Raw genomic sequence first — 25,774 nt, forward strand, 5'->3', positions numbered from 1 at the left:
TTATTTTTGTGTATGGTGTTAGGGAGTGATCTAATCTCATACTTTTACATGTACCTGTCCAGTTTTCCCAGCACCACTTATTGAAGAGGCTGTCCTTTCTCCATTGTACATTACTGCCACCTTTATCAAAGATAAGGTGTCCATATGTGCATGGGTTTATCTCTGGGCTTTCTATCCTGTTCCATTGATCTATCTTTCTGTTTTTGTGCCAGTACCATACCGTCTTGATGACTGTAGCTTTCTTAATGTGTTTTGACAAATGTGTATACCCATGTGACTTACACCTCTATCAAGATACGGAACATTTCTATCACCTCAGAGAGTTCCCAGCTGCCCCTTCCTAACCACTCCCCAGAGCTCAAGATGCAAACATTGTTCTGATTTTTTTCTACCTTAGATTAGTTTTTCTTGTTCTGGAATTGCATACATTGAATACATTGAATGATATAGTACTCTTTTATGAACTGACTTCTTTCACTTGCATAATGCTTTTGATTTTCATTCATGTTTTGTATGTATCAGTAGCCCTTTCCTTTTTCATTACTTAGTTGTATTCTATTGTATGGATGTGTACAATTTATTTCTCCATTCAGCAGTTGATAGACATTTTGGTCACTTCTAGTTTGTGGTAATTCTGAATAAAGCCTCTATAAACAGTCACATGCAAGTCTTTGTGAGGACATATGTTTTTAGTTCTCTTGGTTAAATACCCAGGAGTGATATTGCTGAGTTATACCATAAGTAGAGGTTTAACTTTATAAGAAACTTCCAAACTGTTTTCCAAACGATGCAATTTTTACATCCCTACCAGCAATGGATGAGAGTTCCAGTTGTTCCATATCTTTGTCGGCACTTGTTATTGTCAGTTTAGTTTTTTCAATAAACTTTTTATTTTAGAACAGTTTTAGATTTACAGAAAACATTGTAAAGGTAGTAAAGAGAGCTCTTACGTATCCTGAACCCAGTTTCCCTTATTATTAACACTTACATTAGTATGGTACACTTGCTACACTTAATAAACCATTATTTGTACCTTATTCTTAACTAAAGTCTACTCTTTATTCAGGTTTCTTTGGTTTTTATCCACTGTCCTTTTTCTGTTCCAGGATTCCACACACAATACCACATTACATCTAGTCATCATGTCTTCTTAATCTCCTCTTGGTTGTGACTGTTTCTCAGACTTTCCTTGTTTTTGATGACCTTGATAGTTTTGAGGAGTATTAGGTATTTTATAGGATGTCATCAGTTGGGATTTGCCTGGTGTTTTTTCTCACAATTAGACTTGGGTTATAAATTCTAAGGAAGAAGACCACAGAGATAAAGTATCATTCTCATCACATCGTATCAAGGGTACATTCTACTAATGTGACTTCTCACAGTTGATGATGACCTCAATCACGTGGCTGAAGTACTGAGAAAAAAGTCTTTCACTGTGTCCATATATTTACCTTTTCCATTGCTCTTTATTCCTTCTGCAGTGTCCAATTTGCTATTATCCAATCTAGCAAATCTTTAAATTTCAGATCTTATATATATATATGTATATTTAAATTAATTAATTAATTAATTTATGGCCACATTGGGTCTTCATTGCTGCGTGCAGGTTTTCTCTAGTTGCAGTGAGTGGGGGCTACTCTTCATTGCAGTGTGCAGGCTTCTTATTGCGGTGGCTTCTCTTGTTGCGGAGCATGGGCTCTAGGCACACGGGCTTCAGTAGTTGTGGCACACGGGCTCAGAAGTTGTGGCTCATGGGCTCTAGAGTGCGGGCTCAGTGGCGCACGGGCTTAGTTGCTCTGTGGCATGTGGGATCTTCCTGGAACAGGGCTCTAACCCGTGTCCCCTGCATTGGCAGGCAGATTCTTAGCCACTGCACCATGAGGGAAGTCCCCAGATCTTACATTTTTTGGTTCTAAAATTTCTATTCCGTTTTTTTGCTTGTTTGTTTCCATTTCTCTGTTAGAGATTCCCCCATCTGTTCATTCATTATGTCCATCTCTTCCTTTACTGAACATATTGATAATAGCTATTTTAAAGTTCTTATCTATTAATTCCATCATCTTATCACCTCTGAACCTGTTTTTGCTAACTGTTCTTTCTTCTAGTTTTGTGCACGTTTCCCAGCTTCTTCATGTTTCCAGTAATTTTTGTTTGTTTTCTGGACATTGTGGATATGATGTTGAGAGTCTAGATTATCTCCTTTTAAAGAGTCTCTTTTTTTTTTTTTCTGGCAGGCAGTTGCCTTTATTTTAAAGACAGAAAGGCACAGCCTTTCTGGGGTCTCAACTGAATGTCCAGAGTATTTGGTGATGTCTCTCTAATATGGCTAGTCAGAAATCCAGTATCTGTCAGTGCTGTGAGACTACCAAAATCTCTGTTGACCTCGTAGCCCTCCAGTAGCCGTTTCCTGCCAAGTCTCTCAGAGTCTCACTCTGTGCATGTACAGCTTAGTACTCAGCAAAAGACTTAAGGGAATTCCATGAACATTTCACATCAGTGTTTTTTAAAGCTCTCTAAGTGATTAAAATGTACAGCCAAGGTTGAGAACTACTGAGTATTAATTCCCTAATTGTGAAGGAGTTGGAAAAAATGCCCTAGTACCAAAGAAAATGCCGAACCCCTCAAGGTGGACTGGTCCTGGACAAAATCATGAAGGATGTTGATGAAAAGAACTCTACACTAAAATGGCTCTAACCTGGGAGACATAAAGGAACAGAACCCAAGATTAATCAAGTTTAGTGTACCTCCTGTCCTTTAAAAGGATCAGCTATTATAGCTCATTCTTGCTCAGTTTGAGTAGTCCTCCTTCAAGACCTTCCTGTCACCTAGACTGTAAAAACTAAAGTGATAGCTGGTCAAAAAGAATTCCCAGTGCACTAAAGCCAGCAGGTGGAGGAAAATGGATCAACCCTTAGTGAATCCCTGTCAGTTGTCAGGTTCCAAATTCAGAGGATATAAGAGGAATAAGATGTCACTCCTGCCCCCAAAGTGGCTTCAAATCTAGTGGAAATTCCAGTATATATGGAGTTAAATTAAGTACATTTCAGACTGTGATAGGTCCGTGGTATGGCAGAGATACATTCAAATTGCTTTTAGAAGCACGTATGTCTAACTTTGGGTTTGAAAAGGCTTCACAAAGGAATAGCTTTTGAGCTGGGTCCCTTTAAGGATAAGAACGGTGAATGTGGTGAAGTGAAGAAGGGAAGGGTATTCTAGGCAAAGAGAACATATGAAGGGAGAATAAATGGAACATAAGGGAAATTTGGTAAGTTCTTTAATGGAAAGATGAGGAATAGAAGCATAGTTTATAGAAGAGCAGAAATAAGATGACTTTACTCTTCCCATCAGTTGAGATGAATCAAATTTAGGGAATAAAAAAATAACTTATAAACAGTTCCTGTTGATTTGTAATGAATCTCACCTTCTTTGGGACTGGAGTGGATCTTTAGCAGAAGTTTAACAAAGGTCTGCCATAAGTGGGGGAAATCTAAACAGTGTACAGAGAACCAGAGATGTCTGACCATGTGAATCTAATCTGAAGATTGTAACCTCACTAAAGTTACACATTGCATTTCAACATAAAACTGCAGAGAGTGAACTTTACACATGGACGGAGATTGTTCTCAATGTTTCGTATATGTACAGGCACTGCAGAGAAGCAGAAATCACTGAGTAGACGGGGAAGCTTAAGGATGAAAGACACTTGGCCATATGTGCTTTAGAGATCTCCCCTGAAGCCAGAAAACAGGAGTCTGAGGCCTGAGTTTGCCATTTACTGTATATCATGCCTTTAAGAAAGTTTTTTAATTCCTTGGACCCTTAGTTCCCTCTTTTACGAAATAGGCACATTAACGCCTACTCACCCTGCTGTCTCATGGGATTCTCAGGAAAGACCAAATGACCTACTTTGTGGGGAAAAGCCTTATAAGGTTAGAGCCCATTTATGATGCAAAGAGTTATTATTACTACTAATAAACAAGAAGAATGTGTGACAATGCCCAGAATTTCCTGTTGAGACAATAACTTCATGAAACCATTAAGAAAACTAGGATGTTTGTTAATTCCACAATGAGAGTTATGTACTGGTATTGTTTCAACCATCTCCAGGGAATAAAGGGTTTGACAGCAATAAAGAATGAGCCAATTTGTCCTAAAGATTCTTGTTCTTTAGAATCATTTCAATAGCTTTTTGTGCCTTACCAAGACTTTTCCTGCCCATCCTGCCATGACTGATGAGAACTGGGTATTATTCAATTAATTTTTTCCTAAAAAAAAATTAAGGGAAATCTTTCCACATGCTAATACTCATATAATTCAGGTCTGTGAATACTCCACCTCCTCCAAGGCAGCTCTCAGGCACAATGCTGGGGTCCTGAAGCACATCAGTGACCGTAGAAATTTCTTCTACTCACCAAGAAAAGAGGGAAATTCATGCCTGACACCAAACCAGTCTCTTGGAACCCCTCCTTTCCTCTTCTATAAGCTCGGGGCAAGAGATTTTCATGTGGATACGACTTGGCATTTATCAATTTGTCAAAGAACTGTGTGGGCAAAGCCCTCTAGGGGATACACACTGCCCTTCAGAAATGCAACACAAGGATCCTTTCTTGTTGGGTTAATGATGCCTGGTGGTGATTTTGATGACCTTTGGGATGTCATTTTCATTTCATGTCATCACACACAGTAGCTGACCGCCCTTCCCCACATCTTGTCACAAAGAGCCTGTGGATTCTGGTCCCAAATAGTGACCCAAAGCCTCACACTGAATTTCTCCTTTCAAATTTACACTAAAATCATCAAACTACTGTAATAAGTGGGGAAAGTCTGAAACTTGGAAAGGGCGATCTTACAGCACATCTCAAATTTTAGCGTGCACACAAATCACTTAAGAGTCTTGTTAAAATGCAGATTCTGATTCAGTAGGTCTGGGATGGGGCCCAAGAATTTGCATTTCTAAGAAATTCTCAGGTGATGCACTGGTCCCTGGACCACACTTTAAGGAGCAAGAAATCAGAAGGCAAACATGAACAATTCTCCCAGAACTCAAAGGAAATGGTTAAAGAGATAAAAATGGTGAAAGAAAAGTTGGAGAGCCAAGAGCTGCAATAGAGCTTCTACATATAGAAGAAGAGAACAGAGGAGATAGAGAAAAAAATTGAAGTGGCATATATGTTTCAACTTTAGAAAAATGTATTAGTCTAATTCATCATATCAATATAGCAAAGCAGAAATACCACATAATTTTTTTGATAGGTGACAAAAATCACTTGAGAAAATTCAACATTCCATCATCATCATCATCAACATCGAGAGAAGAATATTTTCCTAAAGTGACAAATGTACTCTATGTAAAATCAAAGCCAGTGGGATGCTTAATGAGCCATTCCATTCACATAAGTAACAAGAAGGATATCCATTCCCATCAGTGTTATTAACACTGTTCTGCAAATCCTAAGCCAGACAACCAAAAACAAAAATGAAATTAGGGGTGATATCAGTGAGGGTATGTTCGTTTCATGTAATCATGGCTTAAACAAAATAGAAGTGTCTTCCACTCTCGCCTAAGTTGGAGGGAGCAGACCAGGCTGGTGTAGCAGCAATTCTAGGACTCCAGAGACCCAGACCTTCTTGCTCTCTGCTCAGTCATCACCAAGGTGGCTCTCACATTGTAGCTCTGCTATAGCTGTCACACATATTTGACGTCTCAGACCTCATGAATATTTAGTGCTTCCTTGGTCCTTCTGTCCTTCCCATCTATGTTCAGCCCATACATGCTTTACTAACTTTATCTATAATATGTTACACAGCTGCTTGTTTCTATTGTTCTCTAAGGCAGAATTTAACATTTTTGATAACATAGCAATACACATTACACAAAATAAATATGTCATTTTAACAAATAAGGCTAAACTAGAATAATACATGTATGATAATAACTAGGCATGCTTTAAAACGAGTGATAATATAAACTCATCCTAACAAATATTAAATTGTATCATAAAAGGGCAAGAAATTTAACAGTATGCTAGCAGCTGAAGAAAAGACAGATTAGTGCAGAAAAGAAAGCTCCTAAACAGTCCCAAGTATATATAAAAAGTAGCAGAAGCTAATGCTATTGGTTCCAAATCATTAGAAAATGATGTCTGGTGGTACAACTTGCTAACCATATAGGAAAACTTAAAATTAGGTGCCTACCTCACACTATTCACAAATTCCAGATGCATTAAAGTTATAAATGAAAAAATGAAACTATGACAAGAAAATACATATACATGTTTAAATAATCTTAGGTTGGGAAAATACTTAAACCTGCCAGCAAATAAAAAACAAAAATTGAAAATATCAACCAATTTGACTCAATTTTAAAGATCTATATACATAATTCTTTAAAAAGGCCAAAATGGAACTGGAATAATAAAGTAAGGAGGACCTAGCTAGCCTGGTTCTTTATCTATGAAGATGGGCTGGTAGATCTCACCAAACTCTAACCATAGTTTTGCCTCTACGCTAGCTGAAAGATGATATGCATATATAGATTTTACTTGTTCAAAAAGTATACAGTCAACATGGATGAACCTCAAAAACATTATGCTAAAATGAAAGCAGTCAGACATGATAGGTCACATGTCATAAAATTCCTTTTTTATGAAAAGTCCAGAATAAGCAAATCCATAGAGACAGAACGCAGATTAGCAGTTGCTGAGGACTAAGGGGAGAGGGGAATGGGGTGTGACTGCTAATGTATATGGGGTTTCTTTTTGGGTGGTGAAATAGTCTGGAATTAGTGGTGATGGTTACATAACTTTGTGAATATACTAAAAACCACTGAACTGTACACTTTAAAGAGGTAAATTTTATGGTATGTGAATTATATCTCAAGTTTTTTAAAAAGTGTATACTGCAATTCACAGCCGACAGTGGGTTCAGTTCTCAACTGACCCTGTTGTTGCCTCTATAACATAGTGAGTTAAAAGAATTCCCTTAGGGTATCATTAACACCTGGTGCTTGAATAAGACTCACTATAGGGATGTTTACATCCTGATGTCCAGGGTGGGCTAGCCAGGGAGATGCCTCCTCACTTGACGGCACTGGCCCCAGAGAAGGCCTCCCGCATTAGGATGAGCCAACCCACACACCCACTACCAGGTTATATCTAGCCGTGCATACTCCCAACAACTCAAAAAATTCTGGTTTTAGTTTACAAATTTGAGCCAGTATGTACTGAACTTCCAGTGGGTGGATTTGGCCATCTGTGGTTTCAGAGCATTTCTGAGCTTTTGGTTCCTAAACCATGGTCATGAACTCACAAGGACTGGGACACTCTCCCAGAACTCCATCCACATCACTTTCCAGCAACTCAGTGTCAGTGGGCTTTTGGTCAACCTGATAACATGTAAGTTACAGACATGGTTTATCAGAGCCGGAAGGAACCTTAGAGAGTAATGTCTCACCACCCTAACTCTCGCCTCCTACAATCACTATTTAATAGATGAGGTCCAGAAAGGAGAAGGAGTCATCCCTAGATTACCCAACAAATAGAGGAAACTAGAATTAAATTAAATTTCTGTGTCCCAGTCCTGAAAGCACATGTGGTTGTACACCCAATTATTTCTGTTGCACTATTGGCCTTAGCAACTGCACTTCCAATTAAATAGTCTCCCACACAGTGAAAAGAGAATGGAATGGCACAAGACCAGCAACAGGACAAGGTCTTAACCCTTTCAGGATGCTCCTGACAATGTCTGAAATTTGAAAGCCACACTCAGGACAGCTTCCTCAGGCAGACACTGCTGAGGACATGGACCTTCTCCAAGTTTCCTATGACTAAGTAAACTTATCCTTGTCCATAGATGGAATTAGTAGGAGGGACCCAACTATCTGCAGAGCAGATAAAATACTGTAGCAGAAAGGAAGCATCCTTCCTCCTCGTCTCCCCTGTCAATGCAGCAGTTTCTCCTATGATGTCAGGTGCCCTTTCATTCATTCATTCACTCATTTAACCAATAAACACTTCTTAAACATCTACAGTGTGCCTGGCCCTGTGCTGACGTTCAGATATGGAAATGGGTCAAGCATATACTCGCCTTCAAGAGGCTCCCAGTCTATTGGGAGACGTTCCTATTTGACCAGCCCTGACAGAAGGGGAAGGCTAGAGTCAGAAAGTTTGTGCAGGGCACCGTGGACACAAAGGCGAGGTCATAATTTGGGTGTCAGGAAGGCTTCACAATGTTGATGCCATTTAAGCTGCATCTTGAAAGTCTTCAAATGGCAGAGGAGGGAGGGGAAGCTTTTCTGACACAAGGAACAGGTGAGCAAAGGCACAAAGTATAAGGGTGCATGGTGTGTTTGGGAAAGGGAAGGAGACCAGGGTTTCTGGAATGTGATATCTGCAGCTGGGTTATGTTGGCCTGTTCCCACTGAGTCTCCATCACTAAAATATGGATTTCTTGGGGTCAAGCTGTGCATTATCCCCTTCTGAATTTCCAGCACCTACTCAGAACTCGGCAAACTTTTTCCAAGTGAATGAGTAAGAGAAAAGGAGAATTAGTGTGTATTAGGTACTAACTATATGGGAGGCATTGTACTGAGTGCTTTACTTATATGCAGTGATGATGATAATAAGGCTCATATAAACCTTATGGATTTGATATTATCATTATTGTTAATATTATTATTATTATCCCCCTTTAATAGGAAATGACTAAACACAGAGGCGTGAAATAACTTGCCCAAGATCACACAGCTAGTAAGAGGCGTATCTGGTCTTCAAACCCAGATCTCTCTCAGATGAATGTACTCTCCTTCTTCATGTCTGTCTCCCCACTATCCTAGGGGCCAAATCTGTGTCAACTGCCTGTAGTCTGCTCTCTTAAATGCTGTTCTCTCTCTGTAGTGAGAATGGTAGGAGAAGGAGGGAGCGGCCAGGTGGTAAAGAGCCTTGACTACCAGGCTCTGAATCCTGGACTTGATCTTAGAGATGATGAAGGTTTAACATAAGCCAACAGGCGAATTCCCTAGCAGTCCAGTGGGTAGGACTCGGAAATTTCATTGCGAGGGCCTGGGTTCAATCCCTGGTCGGGAAACTAAGATCCCACAATCTGTGCTATGCGGCCAAAACTAATAATAATAATAATAAGCTAGCAGATGTGGTCTGAGTCCTTTCAATACTTAGCATGAGGTTTGCCATGGACTTAGAAGCCAGGAAAACATTTTGGGGAAGGGGAAAATGGAAATCAAAACTCCTTTGTTCTGTGTCAAGATGGGCACAAACAGATATCTGAGAAGTGGTGAGTGGGACAAACGCCCTAAAGGGTTAAGGCTTCCTCCACCGTGACAGTCTCAAACATCTGGCTCTCTTCTATTCTCTAAATTTAGAACAACTAGCTATCCACTTCCTCCTAATCAAGATAAGGTCAGGGCTGAGAATGCAGGCAATTGTGCTAGGTCATTTAATTGCCTTCCTCTTGAAAACCTTGAGCCAGCCATAGGGAAATTCTCTAGCCAAGGCAAAGAATAAAGGTCAACAAGCGTGTGGCCTTCTGATGCCTTTTACAGATCCGAGGAGCCACAGGAGAAATCAATTCCAGTCACACAAGTTGCAAAATTCTTTTAAAAAGTGGAGCCAATATTTTTAAGATTCTCCAGGTCATGGAAAAATATATACTAAGAACATGACAACAATACCAAGTGTCTCCAACAGCATGAAATTTACTTCTCATTGTTGTCTAAGTAAAACCAGACTAATTCAATCGGGGCTATGTTCCCTAACCCACCATAAAATCATCTGTTATGAAGTATTAATGGGAAAAATAAGATGACTAGTCATTTCTACTTTTCCTGGATGCCCACAATTTTTTTATTAACCACGATCCCTTTTTCAAAGCTTTTTTTTCTGACTATAAAAGTAATACATATTCACTGTTGAAATTTTGGAAAATAAGGAGAAAAACAAAGAAATAAAAATCACTATAACCCACCATTAACAACTCAGGTTTTTTTTTTTGGTAACAAAAATTGAGGTCACACTGTGTATAGAATTTTATATTATTTTTTCATTTAGCATTTGTCAGTAGCTTAATCCTACATACATAGTATTCTTCAAATACATCATTTTTATCATTTATATCAGATTGATCAGCGTGGATGTGCCATAATTAATTTAACTAGTCATCAAGCTGTGGACACTCAGGCTGTTTCCAGTCTTCTGATTTTATAAACGAATGTGTAAAATGTCTTGATACAAATATCTTTGTCCTACTCTCTAAGGGTCTCTTTTTGAAGTAAAATTACTAAACCAAGGGGTATGAAGAACTTAAGGTTCTTGATAGATATTGCCAAATTGCCTTCTATTTGTTCAACAAATATTAATTTGGTGCCCAGTGCCAAGCATGGTTCTGGCCACTGAAGAGACCACAGACAATGAGACAAACTTTCTGCCCTAGGGAGCTATATTCTAACATGGTACCAACTTATCTTCCCACTAGCCATGTATGAGAATGCCTGGTTCCTCCTCCCCTCATCAGCATGATGCTCTTTTAAGAATCAACCTTGGGTAACACAGTAGTCAAAAAGTGTTCTTTCAACTATTGTTTTAATTTGTTATTTTCTGATTAACATATTTTCCCATGGATGTAGCAATCATCTCCACCTGTGTGCATGAATTGTCCGATCATGCTCTTTTCTTGTATTAATACATTTGCCTCTTCTTATTGGTAAAAGTTTTAATATATTCTAGATGTTAACTTGCTGCCTGCCATATTTTATGAATATTTCTCATTGGCATTCTGGATATCTATGATGCTTTCTAACTTCATTTGGCAAATCTTGAGCACCTCCCAGGCATGGGGGATGGAACTGTGGACAGAAACATACATGGTCCCTGGTGGAACTGGTAGCGCCATAGGGGAGACAGACCTGCTTTATGAGAGAATGAGGCACGGGAGTGAGGGACAGTGTGCGAGGACCCATCTGGTGGCTGAGGGGCGGCTGGTGTCTTAGGGAGGGCTCCTGAAGGGTGGAGGCTGACAGAGGGAAGTATCCAGGGAGTGCTGGACAGGAAAAACCTACAAGGAGTGAGGGAAGCAGAACAAGAACGCGGAGGTGCTCTCCGGTAAAGTCTAACTGGTTCCTGATCCACAGCTGGCTCGGGAGCATAAATTGCACAGCAAAGTTTCTCTCCTCGAGGTCAGGGTGGGAGGCCTTTTGTGAACCCACCCAGATCATGGTTAGGAGATGCTTGTGGAGGGTGGGGGAATGTGACCTCCCTGGGTGGGGGAATGTGACCTCCCTGGTAGATGCTTGTGGAGGGTGGGGGAATGTGACCTCCCTGCACAGCTCCCCGGAAGAGGCAGCTGTGGTGTCAGCAGTCAGCGCTGCTGCTGCAGCTGGAGACGGATGCAGGAGACTGGAGAAGGGGTCTGCGTGGGGCACTGACAGTGTGTCCTACACATGTCAGAGAAGCAGAAAGGCCAGGGTCGCAGGAGAGGTATGGGAAGGGCAGGCAGCACGATCAAGATTGCAGTTAGCAGAAAACTCTTTGGCTTCAGTTGGGAGAATGGACTGCAGGAGTCCAGGAATGACCAAGAAAGTCTGGGGCTTGCAAAATGCTTGATCCCTCACCCTGAAGAGTCACTGTGACCATGACTGTCATACCAAAGAGAAATCCTGTAACATAGAAACCTGATTAACATTGTTCAAATCCACATTTCCCAAGAAATCGCAGAGGAACAGGTGAGCAGAAAGGACAGCAATAACAATATAAAGGGCCAACTCCAGGCGAGAGATAGAGGCCTAGACTATGGGGGCTCAGAACTGCAGAGAAGTGGGTATACTGAAAACATATTTAGGAATTAAAAACCACAGTATTTAACTGAAGATTGGATATGGTGCAAGAGAGAGGGAAATATCAAGGACAACTCCTGGATTTCTAATTTGAGCATCTGGATGGCGACGCATCATTCTTGGAGAAGGACTGGGTCAAGTGGAAGGCTGGGGGTGGGGGTGGGGAGAGGACCATGCGTTTGCAAATAACAGTTATCCTTAGACATTTTTAGGTTAATAAATGCCAGCAAAATGTGGAGCCATGAGAAGAGCCCTGGACTAAAGACTTGGGTTCTTGATCCAGTTCTACCAACAAATAGAGAAGGTCCCTCTACCCCACTGAGCCTCAGTTTCCCCACCTGAAAAATAGAGACAATAAGTCCTATTCTAACTACTTCACGCCACTGCCATTTTGATCAAATAAATGGATAGAAATTAAAAAATAGATAAACAGCAAGGACCTACTGTATAGCACAGGTAACTATATTCAATATCTTGTAATAACAAACAGTGGTAAAGAATCTGAAAAAGAATATATATATAATACATATATACATATATAACTGCATCACTTTGCTGTATACCTGAAACTAACACAACATTGTAAATCAACTATACTTCAATCAAAAAAATAAATTTTAAAAAATGTGTGCTAATTTATAGACTGCAACCAAACACAAAGGTATTATGGTGATTATCACTAGCAGCCATTAGAGGGCGCCTCAGCCATGACACCCCAAGGAATTAAGTCAGAGCAAGACAGGAGGCCAACAGACCCAGAGACATAAATTTAGGTGGTGGCTATGTTATAAAAACAATTATACAGGTTCATTTACAATCATCCTAACAACATTTTGTTTCAGGCAGGAAAACTTTTTTCTCTGTCATTAATGTCTCTCCCTCTTATTCACCTACTGCTTTCAACCAGGGTCACCCTACCCCCATCGAAACCTGCTCTCAAGAAATCATCCACTGATTGGCATTAAAGAAAAAGTGCCAGTAACGCCTGAAGTGTTTTCTTCCCAGGGCGTGTGCCCCTCCTCAGCAGAGAATCAAATCCTCCGCCAGAGGTAAGGCTTTCTAACGGTGGAATTGGGGGGCAGGGAGCACATGCAGAGAGGGACTAAAGTGAAGCAAGCCAGACACAAAAGGACAAATACTGTAGGATTCCACTTCTGTGACAGAGCTCAAGTGTCAAAGTCACGGAGACAGAAAGCAGAATGGGGGTTGCCAGGGGCTGCGGATAATGGAGAGCTAGCATTTGATGGGTATAGAGTTTCAGTTTTGCAAGATGAGAAGAGTTTTGGAGATGAATAGTGGTGATGTCTGCACAACAATGTGAATAATGCCATTGAACTGTACCCTTAAAAATGGTTAGGATGGTAAATTTTTTTGTGTATTTTACCATAATAATAATAAAGAGGTATTGAGAAGGTGCAGGGTCACATCATTATACATTTGTCAAAACCCCTAGAACATACACCACCAAGAGTGAACCCTAATGTAAACTATGGACTCTGGGTGATAATGATGTGTCAGGGTACGTTCTTCCATTGCAACAAATATACAGTTGACCCTTGAACAACGGAGGGGTTAAGGGAGCTGACCCTGTGCATATTTGAAAATCCGAGTATAACTTATAGTCAGCCCTCCATCTCCAAGTTTCCTCTGTTATCTGTGGTTCCATATCTGGTGATCCTATAGTACTATAGTATGTACTATTGAAAAAATCCACACATAAGTAGACCCATGTAGTTCAAACCCATATTGTTCAAGGGCCAAATGCATAACTCTCATGCTGGGTGCTGACAGTGAGGGAGGCTGTGCATGTGTAGGGGCAGAGGGTATATGGGAAATATCTCTGTACCTTCTGCTCAATTATGCTGTGAATCTAAAACTGCTCTAAAAATATTTTTTAAATAATCATAATAATAAAGAGGTATTGAGGAGGTTTGTGGTGCTTGTCCTGGTGCTCAGGCAATCACACCCCACAGATGGAGCCTTCTACCACACACACACACACACACACACACACACACACACGCACGCACGGCCCTGCACAGCCTTCTGTAGTCAGCTAGGCTAGGAGCTGGTCCCAGTCATTTGGGCCCATTTGGAGTTCACTCTGGAGCTTTTAATATTCAAAGGAATTTTTGTTCTCACTGTGGAACCATTTCTCATCCCATTTAGCTCTTACATAAGACATACTTTGGATCTGATATATGGGAAAAAAAATTACCCATTTTATTCATTTTGAATAAACTAAAAATAACTATCCTCCCCATTTCCTGGAGCCAATAAAGACTGTTTGGAAAGGACAGAGGAAAGAAAGACATGAAATATGAAAAAGAACCTCAGCCTGGGCCTACAGAAGCCTGGCTTTAAAATCTGGCTCTGACCCTCAACTGCTGTGTGACGTTGGGCAAGTCCCTGCCCCTCTCTGGGTCTCAGGCGCCTCATCTACCAAATGAGAGGATTGTGTTGGAACAGCCGGCCTTTGAGATCCCTTCAACTCTGACATCCTACTTTTCTGAGAGAAGTAAGACAAGGAGTTGAGGCATCATATTTTGCTAGCCATCCAGGAAATGAATCATTTTTACTATTCAGAAACTTTTCCAAATTGATTTTGATGTGATCCTGTGTGATAAGAAATAGCTAATGTCACCTCTCTTCCCATTCCTGTTCTAATGTCTAGAAATAGTCATTAAGTCACAGTTTCTACTTCCTCACCTCCTGCTAACTCCCCAGCAGTCTAGTTTCTGACTCCTCAATCCTTTGCAACTGTTCTTGTCAAGGTCACCACAACCTGTGGCGGAATCAATAGACATGTCTCAGACTTTTGCTTCCTCCCCGCACCTCTCAGAAACATTTCAACACAGGGGACCTTCCTATCTTTCTCAAGACACTCTTCTCCCTGGGGCTGAGAGGAAAAATGACTTTGCCCTCCCAGAGACCCAAGTGTCAAGGCCAGGACTGTACCCACAGTGTTGGTGCCAAAGCCTAGTGCCTCAAGCCTGCAGGTACCACAGCATCACTTGCAACCATTTGCCTTCCCATTGTCATCATTTTGCCACCAAGTTCTAGATTCTCTGGGCGATTCATTCATTCACTCATTCATCAATTGTTTATCGAGAGTCAACTATTTACTGGCACTGTATTAGGCAATGGGAATACAGTTGACCGCTGCACAGCATGGGTTTGAACTTTGCAGGTCCACTTATATGCAGATTTTTTTCTATAAATACTACACAACTACACAATCCATGGTGGGTTGAATCTGAGGATGTGGAACTCCAGAGCTGACTGTAAAGTTTTACTCTGATGTTCGACCCCAGAGGGAATGGGCTCCCTTAACCGCCCCCTACCTCATGTTCAAGGGTCAACTGTATGGCAAGACCTGCATGACCCCTGTCCTCCTGGAATTTATAATTCAGTGGAAGAGTCAGGCATTGAGCAGGTAAGTACAAGATACCTGTGTAGTTACAAATGCGATGAGTTCTCTGAAGAAAAGGACCAGGTGCTATGAGAGAGGAGAGCGAGGGGGGACCAGCAGGATGTGCATGAATGCCACTTGGAGGGAGTGATGGGCGACGCTAAGATCTGAAAGAGGGGGAGGAGTGCTCCAGGCAGAGAAAACGCTGTAGTGGCGGCCTGCTGGGGGGGCGGCATCTTGAAAGGGCAACCTGGGGAATGTGGCATGGTCCTGTACCAACAGCACCCTGTTTTTACCTAGATAAAGGATTTTGGAGTGGCCTTGGAGGAGCAGAGGAAGACTCTGGAGGAGCTACCCCCAGCCACCCCTTGGCACCACTACTGGGGCCAGGGCCAAAGGAGGTTGCAGCTGGACCACTTAAGGGCCTGAAAGGGGCCAGAGAAAGTGAGAGGGCAGAGCAGTGTGGGCGGTGTCTGAGGGCTGGATCCTACAAGACCTGGGAGGAGGCCCCAAAGAGTCATCTGATTCTTGCTTTAGAAAAATAGTGTTTTGATCTGCAGAGACTCATGGGTGGGGGGCAGAGGGCAGAAGGGGAACTCATGGAGGCCAGTTCTTTTGAGATGACCCTGCTTATCTTCACCAGGCACAGAATTAGAAATATTCTGCCATTAGGAGAGAATAAAACCCTTTTCCTCAGCTTCCTTATGAAAGGCAGACGCTCCCATCATTATGAAGCCCTGAGGACCCTTTGAGGTGCCCTGGTCCCACCTCCCCAATGCACAGATGAGGAAACCAAGGCTGGCGAGGTGCAAGGCCACCCAGGCAGGACCACGAGCGCAGCAAGTGGCACAGGTGGGATTCTGCTGGCCTCCAAAATTCACACCTTCGCCATGCATTGCCCTTGGATGCCACCTCGACCAACCCATTTTCTTTTACAGGTAAGGAGACTGAGACTCAGAGAGAAGGTGGCTTTTCAAGGGCTGTAACCTGATCCCTAGAGGCTCATCTCTGCTCCTTCCCCTGCTCAGAGCTGCTTCCTTGTGGGTAGCAGAAGAGAAAGTGTCCCCTAAATAAATGCCATTACCACTGGGCTGTGAACAAAACAATGTCCCCATGGCTGGGGGCAGCCTGGGGCCATGTGAGGAAGTTGCTTCCTTGGAGCAACTGGTGTGGGAGCTGGAGCATTTGCTGGCCACCCGCTCTCCCAGGAACAGAAAACTCAGGAACCACGTTGGGCAGGAGCCCGTGGGAACGAGGCCTACACTCCCCTCTCCACGGGCCCCCTCAGCCACTGATTATGCTCCCAGTGAAAGCCCTGCCGAGCAGAACATCTGTATTGCGCAGGGAACTGGCGCCGGGGCGGCCCGGCTGCCACAGGGGCTCGGCGGGAGTCCACCAGTTCTGGGGCTGTCACCTCTGACCCCACAGAGACCGTGTCTCCCAGGGTCCACATTCTGACCCTGGAAATCTGGAGCAAGTTAGGGGAAATTTAGACAGATGTTGCTTTTTCCAGTTTCCTGTGGAAATTAAGTGACACAGGGAGGCATATCATTCAGGGGAGGAGATGAAATATGTGAGGAGAACAGAGGAAATAATATATGAGGTGTTTGTTTGCAAAGCAGTTGTCTCTTCCTTGCTCAGGGCTTGTCAGAAGGAAGTTGATCTCTCACAAGGCAGTAACAGCAAAGCAAGTCCTTCTTTTTCTAGAGAACCTCAACTCAACCCTCATGGACCAACTCAGGCCCCCTGCTTCCCACCTGCCAAGGCAAAGTGGTGGCTGGGTTCACCCATCACCCTGTACACACCTTCACAGTAATCTTGTGACTTGGACTTGGAGGACAATTAGTCATTATATCTGACTCCCTGCTAGGCTTCGGCGGATACTGTGCCTTAATCATCTCATAACCACAGTGCCAAGTAGAGGGCCTGGTACAGAAGAATAACCCACTAAATGTTGGAGAACTGGATGGGGGGGGAGAGAAATGGAAGAAAGGAAGGAAAAAAGTAGAAAGAAAGGGGGAAATACAGGTTTCTTCAGGGTATTTGCAAGTCCCTAACTCTTCCCTATTGATCTGAAGCCAACACCTGCCTCTTAGAATTAACACGCCTCAAGAAAATTCATTCATCAGGCTGGAATAAGGTTGAGCTGAGCACCACAAATAACAGTGGCTTAAAGAAGATAGGAGTTCATTTCTCACTCACATAAAAGTCGTCCTGAGTCTGAGGAGGCTGCTCTTTGAAGTCATCACAGGCCCAGACACCTTCCATCTTGTTGCTCTGCCATTCCAGGGGTGTTGTACTCATACTTGTGCTCCAAAATGGCACACCACCAGGTCCACAGCCAGGGCAGGGGCAGAGGGCAAGGAAAGACACACTCTCCGTTGAAGAGCATGACTGCATTTTGAGTGCATCGCTCCCCTCACCTCCCAGGGCCACACTTAACACAGGGCAGGCCAGGATTTATGGTCTTAAGCTGAGCGTCTGTGTGCTAAGGTTCTATTCCTATGAAAGAAAGGGGAAATGGATTTTGGAAACAACCAGAAATCTTTTCCAAAATACCAAGTAACAGAAACTTTAAAAAACATATTTCAGGGACTTCCCTGGTGGCACAGTGGTTAAGAATCTGCCTGCCAATGCAGGGGACACGGCTTTGAGCCCTGGTCTGGGAAGATCCCATGTGCTGTGGAGCAACTAAGCCCGTGCACCACAACTACTGAGCCTGTGCTCTAGAGCCTGCGAGCCACAACTACTGAGCCCACGTGCCACAGCTACTGAAGCCCGCGCACCTAGAGCCCATTTTCCAAACAAGAGAAGCCACCGCAATGAGAAGCCCGTGCACCGCAACAGAGAAGCCCCCGCTCGCCGCAACTAGAGAAAGCCCACACGCAGCAACGAAGACCCAACGCAGCCAAAAATAAAGTATAAATTGATTTTTAAAAATCCCATATTTCAAAGCCCCAGTATTTTCATTACATATTTGACCATCCCAACAAACCTGTGAGGAAACTGAGGCTGGTGGGGTGTGGTGGGGGGTGGAAATGCCTTTGGGCAAGGGCACTGAGGGCAGTTAAGGAACAGGACAGAAACCTGAATGTGTGGTCTAACCTGGGATTTCAATTTAGACTCTCCCAAATGCTAGAAAGAGAGAAAGTGAGACAGGAAGGAAAGGGGCAGGGCACAACCATTAAAAGAATGACACAACCATTAAGAACAGGATACCACAAAAACTGGTTAGAACCTATTTAGCTCCAAGTTGGTGGAAGACTCGACTCCCAGCAGACCTTAAGCCTCACTATGCGCTCATTGTAATACATTGGCATATGTAAATGACATGCCCACAGGCGCCGTGACAGTTCCGAGGCTGACCATAAAAGGTCAAGAAGTGGGCAGTGCCCCAACTCCTGGAAATCCCTGCCCCTTCTCCAAGATAGTTAGAATATTCCTCCTACTCATTAGCCTATGAAATTACCCAGCCCATAAAAACTAACCACACCCACACCTCAGTGCCAGTCTCACCTTTTGAGACATACCACATTCTGTATATGGAATGTGTACCTCTCAGGGCCGCTCTTGCCTTCTGAGATGACCCACGCTCTGAGCATTCAGGGAGTGTGTATCTCCCCGAATAAACCTGCTTTCACTTTACTATGGCTCGCTCTTGAATTCTTTCCTACTCGAAGCCAAGGACCCTCACTTGGTAGCCCACCCCAGGGACTCACTCAAGACCTGGGACGTGACCCTCCGCTTGCACCCCATTTTTTCCTACAACAAAAGGAAGCTGAGATCACGCAGGTGTTTACGAGAGATCTGGGGGTCTGAGTTGAACCCCAGCTCAGTGTATCTGCTGCTGTATGTCTGTCCCCAGAGCTAGTGTTCAGAACAAATGGGGGAGTGGTCAGCTTTCCCCAGGCTGGTCAGGCTGCACCTGGAATGCTGTGTTCTGGGGACCAGCCCTTAATGGGAACACTGAGAAACAGAGGATATCTGGGGCCAAGATGGGCTGGGAAGCGTCTGGATGTCACATCCTATATGGCAAGAACCACAGCTGAACATTGTGGAGAAGGGCAAACTCTGGTAGATGTAACTCCTTATCTTCTCATCCCTGTCATGAGGAGGACTAAGTGACCTCCTCCGCGTGACTCTGCAGAGCAGGACAAGGCAGTGGAAAGAAGTCACTGGGAAGCATAACCAGTTCCAAGAAAAGGGGGTAACCAGAGTGGAATGCAGGTGTGGCAGGTGGTGAGAGCCTGCAGGGCTCTCAACAAGGCTGGAGATGCTACAGAAAGGATTCTTCTAAGGCAGAAGTTTTTACCTGGAGGCTCCTGTGGGCGTGTGCCGTCAGCTGTGATTGTGTGCAGGGCAGCCACGTGCATACACATGCATGCTCTCCTAAAGATGGGGGCCATAGCTTCCTTGAGATTCTCAAAGGTGTCTGTGATCCAAGCAAGATTCAGTGGGCTGGTCACTGGGAACCTCCAGGGTCCCTGCCCACTCTAAGATCCCATGGCCCCAGTGTAGGTGCACAAACATCCCCAGGGATGAGGGATAAGGAAGCTGGATTTTTCCAGCTCTATGCCTCTGTCTACACCTCACTGCTGTTCTGTCCCAGTCCTGAGGCCCAGGGAATGACCTGGAGGGAGCCTTAATGACTGTCCAGACTTCAGTGTGCCTGAGAATCACCCAGTGAGAGTATTAACATGCAGATTCTGGTTCGGTAGGTCTGGGCTGGGGCCTGAGAGTCTGCATTTCTAATATACTCCCAGCAATGCCAGGGCTGCTGGTCCATGGCTCACGCTTCGAGTAGCCAGGGGCTGGTTGGGCAGTAAAGCTGGATGGGTAAGTGAAGAGGGGAAGCCTGGCACCCAGAGTCCTGGGCACAGGTCAGAGATCTGGTTCTATGAAGCTGGGCAGCAGGGGCCTGACCTCCCGGCTGCTCCCTCAGACCTTTAAGTTCCACTGGTTTTGTGGGCCTGGCCCATCTGAGCAGTTCTGTGCCACACTCAGCTGATGGTGCCAGGGTGGGATGGCACCAAGAAGAGGGAAGGAGGCCCCAAAGGCCAGCTCTGGCAACCGCATGCTGTCACACCCACTCTGCCCAGGCCACTGGCAGCAGGCTGGGACCAGGTCATTCTTTACGTGAACGAACAGAGCTTGGGGAGTGGTTGAATACCATGCCATAGTCAGATTAGCTTTTAGAAAGACAACTCTGCCAAGTGGGAAGGAGAAATTGAGACACTGAGGCTGAAAGGGAGGCCACTCAATGGGTTGTTTATTCCATGGCTCAGGCAAGAGAGGACCATAGGTTTGACCTGAGGCGACAGCAATGGGATGCAGGAAGGAAACTAAAGAGACGGCCCAGGGCTGAGCCTTCTTGGATGTGGGGAGTGAATCTAAATGTGAACCCCAGGCTTCTGGCTTATTTGGTTAAGTGCTGCTGCCATTCAGTGAAACAGGTGTAGCAGAACACTTCTGGTTACAATTGGCTGAAAACCTAATCAAACTGACCTTTAAAAAGAGGAAAAGTAAAGTGTACTGGTTCATATGACTAAACAACATGAGGGCAGATCTCAATCATTTCAGGCCCACCTGGATCCAGGGACTCAAACCACATCATCAGTATATTCTCTCTCCATCTCTTGTAACTCAGGTACTCTGCGCTGACTCTGGTCTTGACAGCTCCTCCTGCATTGTCACAAGATGGTCACCAGTCTCATGGTCACAAGGTGGCTGCCAGCCAGCACCTCTCGGAGCTATATCCTTCCAGGTTTAAATCTAACAGAAACAAATGAGAGCTTGTGTCCTAGCATTTGCATGAAAGTTCTGAGATTCACCATCTTAGGTCACATGCTCACCACTGAACCAATCGCTACGGCTGTGTTAACTGTCTTAGATCCATGAGTTTTGCTGGAGTCATACAGACCACAGAGACTAAGAGGGCAAGGGTGGATCCCAAAGAAATACTGGGGTTCTTGCCAGAGTAAAGGGAAGTAGAGGTCAGGGAGACAAACCACATCTTTCCAGCTTTGTGGACAGCAGGGGAGAAAGAATAGCAGGTTGGGGAAAGAAAAGATGACGAGCCCAGGGTAGAATGTGTTGTTTTTTCAGGGTGGATGGGACAGCCGGAGGGAAGTGCTCAGCGGGCAGCAGGTTGGGAGAGACCCAGGCTGGGGGGGAGATGTGCGAGTTGCCAGTGTGTACATGGCAAGAGAGAGGCTTAAGAGGGCGAGTAATGCCGTGGGCTTTGGAAACCATTCTGGGCTCCCTGTCTCAGGAACAGCACATCCAGTCTAGTGAACGTCTCTTCCTTCCTTTGCTCCTCAGGATTTGGTGGTGGGACAGCCGCTGCAGCCCTTAGGCAGGCAATGCCCCAGCTTCCATCTTACAGCTCTAGCTCTTTCTTCTTGTCTTAGATGCTTTGCACCTTCCTCTCCCTATGATATTAGGACCTGAATATATTTGACAGCTATCTGAGCTATGGATACAGCAAAGGCAAGAGATCGAAGCCAGGTCTTGGTGCCAGGCCACGATGTGACAGAGCCAGGACCCTTCAGGGCTGATGAGCATGTGCTGGGAATGACACAGGCCAGCACTTCACTAGAGACAGAAGGACAAGCAACTCCAAATGGGGATGACGTCGATGACTTCTCCCACCTCTGCTGGTAATGTTCTCCCATGCCCTCGTGCAGTGGGACTTATGACAGCACCAAATAAGGGAGGTTTGTGAAATGTTGCAACAGGAGGAGGGGACTCGGTGGCCACATAAGTCTTGTGGTATGGCCTGTCTCTGTGTCCTGGTGGCTTCCCAAGGATAATAAATGTCACTAGTGTCACTGCCAGCCAGTGTGTTCTCTAACTTCATTATTTTTTACCTGGTAGTTCCTGGGACACAGCTATTGAAAAAAGTCCTGCCAAAGTGTGCCTACCAGATTTCCGTTCTTCCCTCCTTCCTCACCATCAAAACCTTGAGTTTGTTTAGGATGGCAAAGTGCCAGCCAAAAAGCCCACACTTGTCGGCCTCCTGTTCAGTGAAGGGGTGACAGGACACAGGACTGGACGGAGACCGTGTGAATGTGGATATTACTCCACAAACATGTGCTCTCCTCTGCCGCTGGGGATGGAGGGTGAGTACTCACCCACTGATGCTGGACTTAGCTCCATGACTTCCTTTGGAGCGTTCGCAGAAGGAATAAGCAGAAACCTTAAGTTTGCTTGTGCAGTTTGGCTTGCTTGCTCTGATGACTCACCATGAGAAGAATCCTCCCCGGCTCATCTCTGCTTGTTCAGCCTGGGTTCCAGAACTAGTGCACTTGGAACTGACCTAGACCAAGACTGGCTGGCCCAAGTCTGGAGTGCTGCCCAGCTGAGCCTGGCCAGCTGAGTTTGGGGGTCGTTGTTACAGAGCGTTACTGTGGCAATAACTAATACAGAAACAGGAAGGGTCTTCTGGGAAAGCTCTTTAATGGCGGACGGACTCAGTTAGCAGGTCTTTTGCTCTTTACCCTTCTCATTCTCCTTGAATGATGACACACTAAATGCTTGGTGGGGGGTGGGGGAGCATATTACAACTACAGGGTGACAGGCACATGCTAAGCATGGTTGAATGGGAAGACAGAATGAGCACCATCCCTAACAGCACCACAAAGCCACCAAATCAGCCCTGAAATGCCTAACTCTGGACTTCCTCTTATGTAACAAAAATAAAGCCTTGAATTTGATTAAGCCACTGTTTTTCAGGTTTCTGATACTTGCAGCTGAATACAGTTCCTAACTGATGGACACAGGTAACCGTTGGCATTGAAGCCACATCTGTGTTTGAGATCTCTGGGGGAGAACATAAAGGGTCCCCTAGGATCCTGGGGAATGTGGCTCAAGGATGTTGGAAAGGAAGCCCACAGAAGTCTGGGTTGAGTGGAGAACTAAGAGATGTGGTAGCCAGGAGCCTACCTGGAGAGGAGGAGAAAATGCCTGGAGACAGGGGTGGACCAGGCCAAATGCAATGGTGAGATGCAGGAACATGAGGAAGAAAACTTATCAATGGATTTAGCAAACAAGAGGTCCTGGACCTTGGCAGGGGTAGTTCAGTGCAGCGTTGTGGACAGAAACCAAACCACAGAATGTGATAGAATCTGCAGCTCTGGGGGATGGACACTCAAGGGAGGATGATGCAATGGGAGGAAGCTGCCCCTCGGCCAGCTGCAGTCTTGTCCTGACTGCAAAGACCATTTTTCCTCGCTGCCTCCAGGATGACCTCTAAACTCCTCAGCTTGGCATCCAAGCCCCCCACAAGATGTGGACCCTGCCAGGACCTGGCCTCACCTCCCAGCCTCTCTTCCTCACATTCCAGTAACACCACTGCCCACCATTCCTGGCCAGGCTGCCCTCCCCTTGGACCGCCTTCCCCCTACCTATCCACAGGCTGCTCAGCCTTTCAGGATGGCACAGATGTCACCGCTCTCTGAGGAAGACGAGATCAGCCCTTTCTTCAGGCTCCTCCCATCTCTCTGTTTCCACCTTGAATCATAATCTCCTGGGTCCAGGTGGGAACAGGGTCTGTGTTGTCTGGCACTTGTACGGGGCCAGTAGCCTTGGTGAGTGTCATCAGGGGCCGGTGACAGTCTGCCCTCCACGAAGTTCCCAGGTCAGGGAGACCATGCGGGCATCTTCAAGTCCACATCTGTCCCTTCTACTCCCACAGAGAGGGCTTTCGAGAGATCAGGAAGGAAGCAGAACAATTAGCAGGGAAGCCTGAGGGCTTTCTTCCCTTCCTTCTCCTCTCTGAAGCCTTCCCAGGGGGCAGCTGCTTCCTCCCTCGCTTTTTAGAACAAGACGACATGATTGTGACCAAATTTAGAAAACAACCAAAAATTACAATAAAACACAACCCATGTTTTAAAATCCATTTTGACAGCTCCACCCCACTAAAAGGAACGTCTCTTCTGAGGGGTCAGCAGCACGAGCAACAGCAAGGCAGGCTGCCATGTCAGGGGCTGGGAGGCTGGTCGGGGGAAGGGGGCCCTTCTCACCAAAGACAGACCTACCGTATCAACCAACGGGTGGGATGATGAGACCCCAGGGGAAGGGCAGGGCCAGGCATGGGACAGAGGGGTCCAAATTCAAGGGAGCATCTTCTTGGCTTCTTGTTTCTGCCAACAGCTAGAAAGGAAGGATGTTCTAGAAGCCATCTCAGAGACCAACCACGGTGGTTGGACCCCTCCTTAGCACAATGCTACTTTTAGCACATTGTTGTGTGTTTTGTGGGGAACAGAGGGAAACCCAGGTAACCAAACAAACAGTGTCACCCACCTCATATAATAATAATAGCAACCAGGTACTGGGTGAGTACTATGTGCCAGGCAATGTGCTAGGAGGGCTTTCTTTTCCTTTTTTTTTTAATCATTGCTAGGAATTCTACATGAGTCATGTTGCATCAGAGAGATTATCACAAGAGAAAAAAAAAAAAGATCTTTGTGGGCCAGAATCAAGGAGATAAATTTGTCAGGAACAAATGTAAAGGTGTGATTTGCAAGTCTGGCATTCAAGAGGCAGTTTTAGTAAGGCTGCATTAATAAAGATAAAAAGGCCAGATTAAGGGAGGTGATAATCTCACTGAACTCAATTCCCATCAGTTCAAATGGGACCCATTCTCTCTGAGCCTCAGTGTCTTCCTCTATAAATTGAAGCTAGAAAATACCTCCTTTGTAAGACTGTTGTGAAGATTAAACAATGTATGAAAATACTAGTTCAGTGCCTTTTAAGTAGCACGCTCTTAATAAATGGCAATGACCATAACTGTTAAAAACTTTGGCATTTAAAATGGAGTTGCAATTTTCTCCCAGAGGAGGGAAGAATCTGGAGGTGCATATTGTTGTCACACATCTACACCCCTGTTATAGGCAGAGGAAGGAGACTAATTCTGCATTTCCCCAAAGGACAGAACCACGTTCATTTGGCAAAAGCTAATACTGAGCCAATTCCAGCCAAATAAAAGGAATTGTAATAATGAAAAAAGACTGGAAGGAAATGCTTCCAAATGGTGCTGTCATTGGGTTGTGAGAACTTAAGTGATTTCTTTATATTCTTGCATAGTTTCCAAATTTTCAGCTGAGCATATATATTTTTTAATAATCTGGAAAAAATAAAGTGTTTAAAAAAAAAAAAAAGAAGATGGGACTTCCCTGGTGGCGCAGTGGTTGGGACTCCACGCTCCCAATGCAGGGGTCCTGGGTTTGATCCCTGGCTGGGGAACTAGATCCCATGTGCATGCCACAACTAAGAGTTTGCATGCCACAACTAAGGAGCCGGTGAGCCGCAACTAAGGAGCCCTCGAGCCACAACTAAGGAGCCTGCCTGCCACAACTAAGACCCAGCACAACCAAATAAATAAATAAATAAATATTTAAAAATTAAAAAAAAAAAAAGAGACATATCAGGAATGCTGTAGTAGAAGTGGGAGACCAGACTTGATTTGAGATTCTGCCAAATGTGAATCTCATTTCCAAGCTTCAGAAAACTGAAATCTG

The 25,774-nt window shown here is 44.5% G+C and overlaps 2 long non-coding RNA genes across 3 annotated transcripts in view; one reads left to right on the forward strand and one right to left on the reverse strand.

Moving 5' to 3' along the window:
- Positions 1-17,882, forward strand: part of LOC113619904 (uncharacterized) — a 28,579-nt gene extending 10,697 nt beyond the window's left edge. Inside the window, exons 2-5 of one of the 2 annotated variants that reach the window (XR_003432583.1) lie at positions 12,750-12,891; positions 15,199-15,278; positions 15,555-16,192; positions 17,847-17,882. This is a non-coding gene — a long non-coding RNA (uncharacterized LOC113619904). Of the gene's footprint in view, positions 1-12,749; positions 12,892-15,198; positions 15,279-15,554; positions 17,459-17,846 lie in introns of those variants that run through there. The other variant, XR_003432584.1, reaches the window with a different exon arrangement.
- Positions 248-25,406, reverse strand: LOC113619903 (uncharacterized). The gene is made up of 4 exons (XR_003432582.1): positions 24,293-25,406; positions 20,841-23,955; positions 17,457-17,756; positions 248-1,299 (listed from the first exon to the last, which is right to left on the reverse strand). It is a non-coding gene; the product is annotated as an uncharacterized LOC113619903 (long non-coding RNA).
- Between the last annotated feature and the right edge of the window lie 368 nt (positions 25,407-25,774).

Source organism: Aethalodelphis obliquidens, unplaced genomic scaffold (assembly GCF_003676395.1).
Source record: "Aethalodelphis obliquidens isolate GAN/ISIS:26980383/991018 unplaced genomic scaffold, ASM367639v1 scaffold7, whole genome shotgun sequence".
Lineage (NCBI taxonomy): Eukaryota > Metazoa > Chordata > Mammalia > Artiodactyla > Delphinidae > Aethalodelphis > Aethalodelphis obliquidens.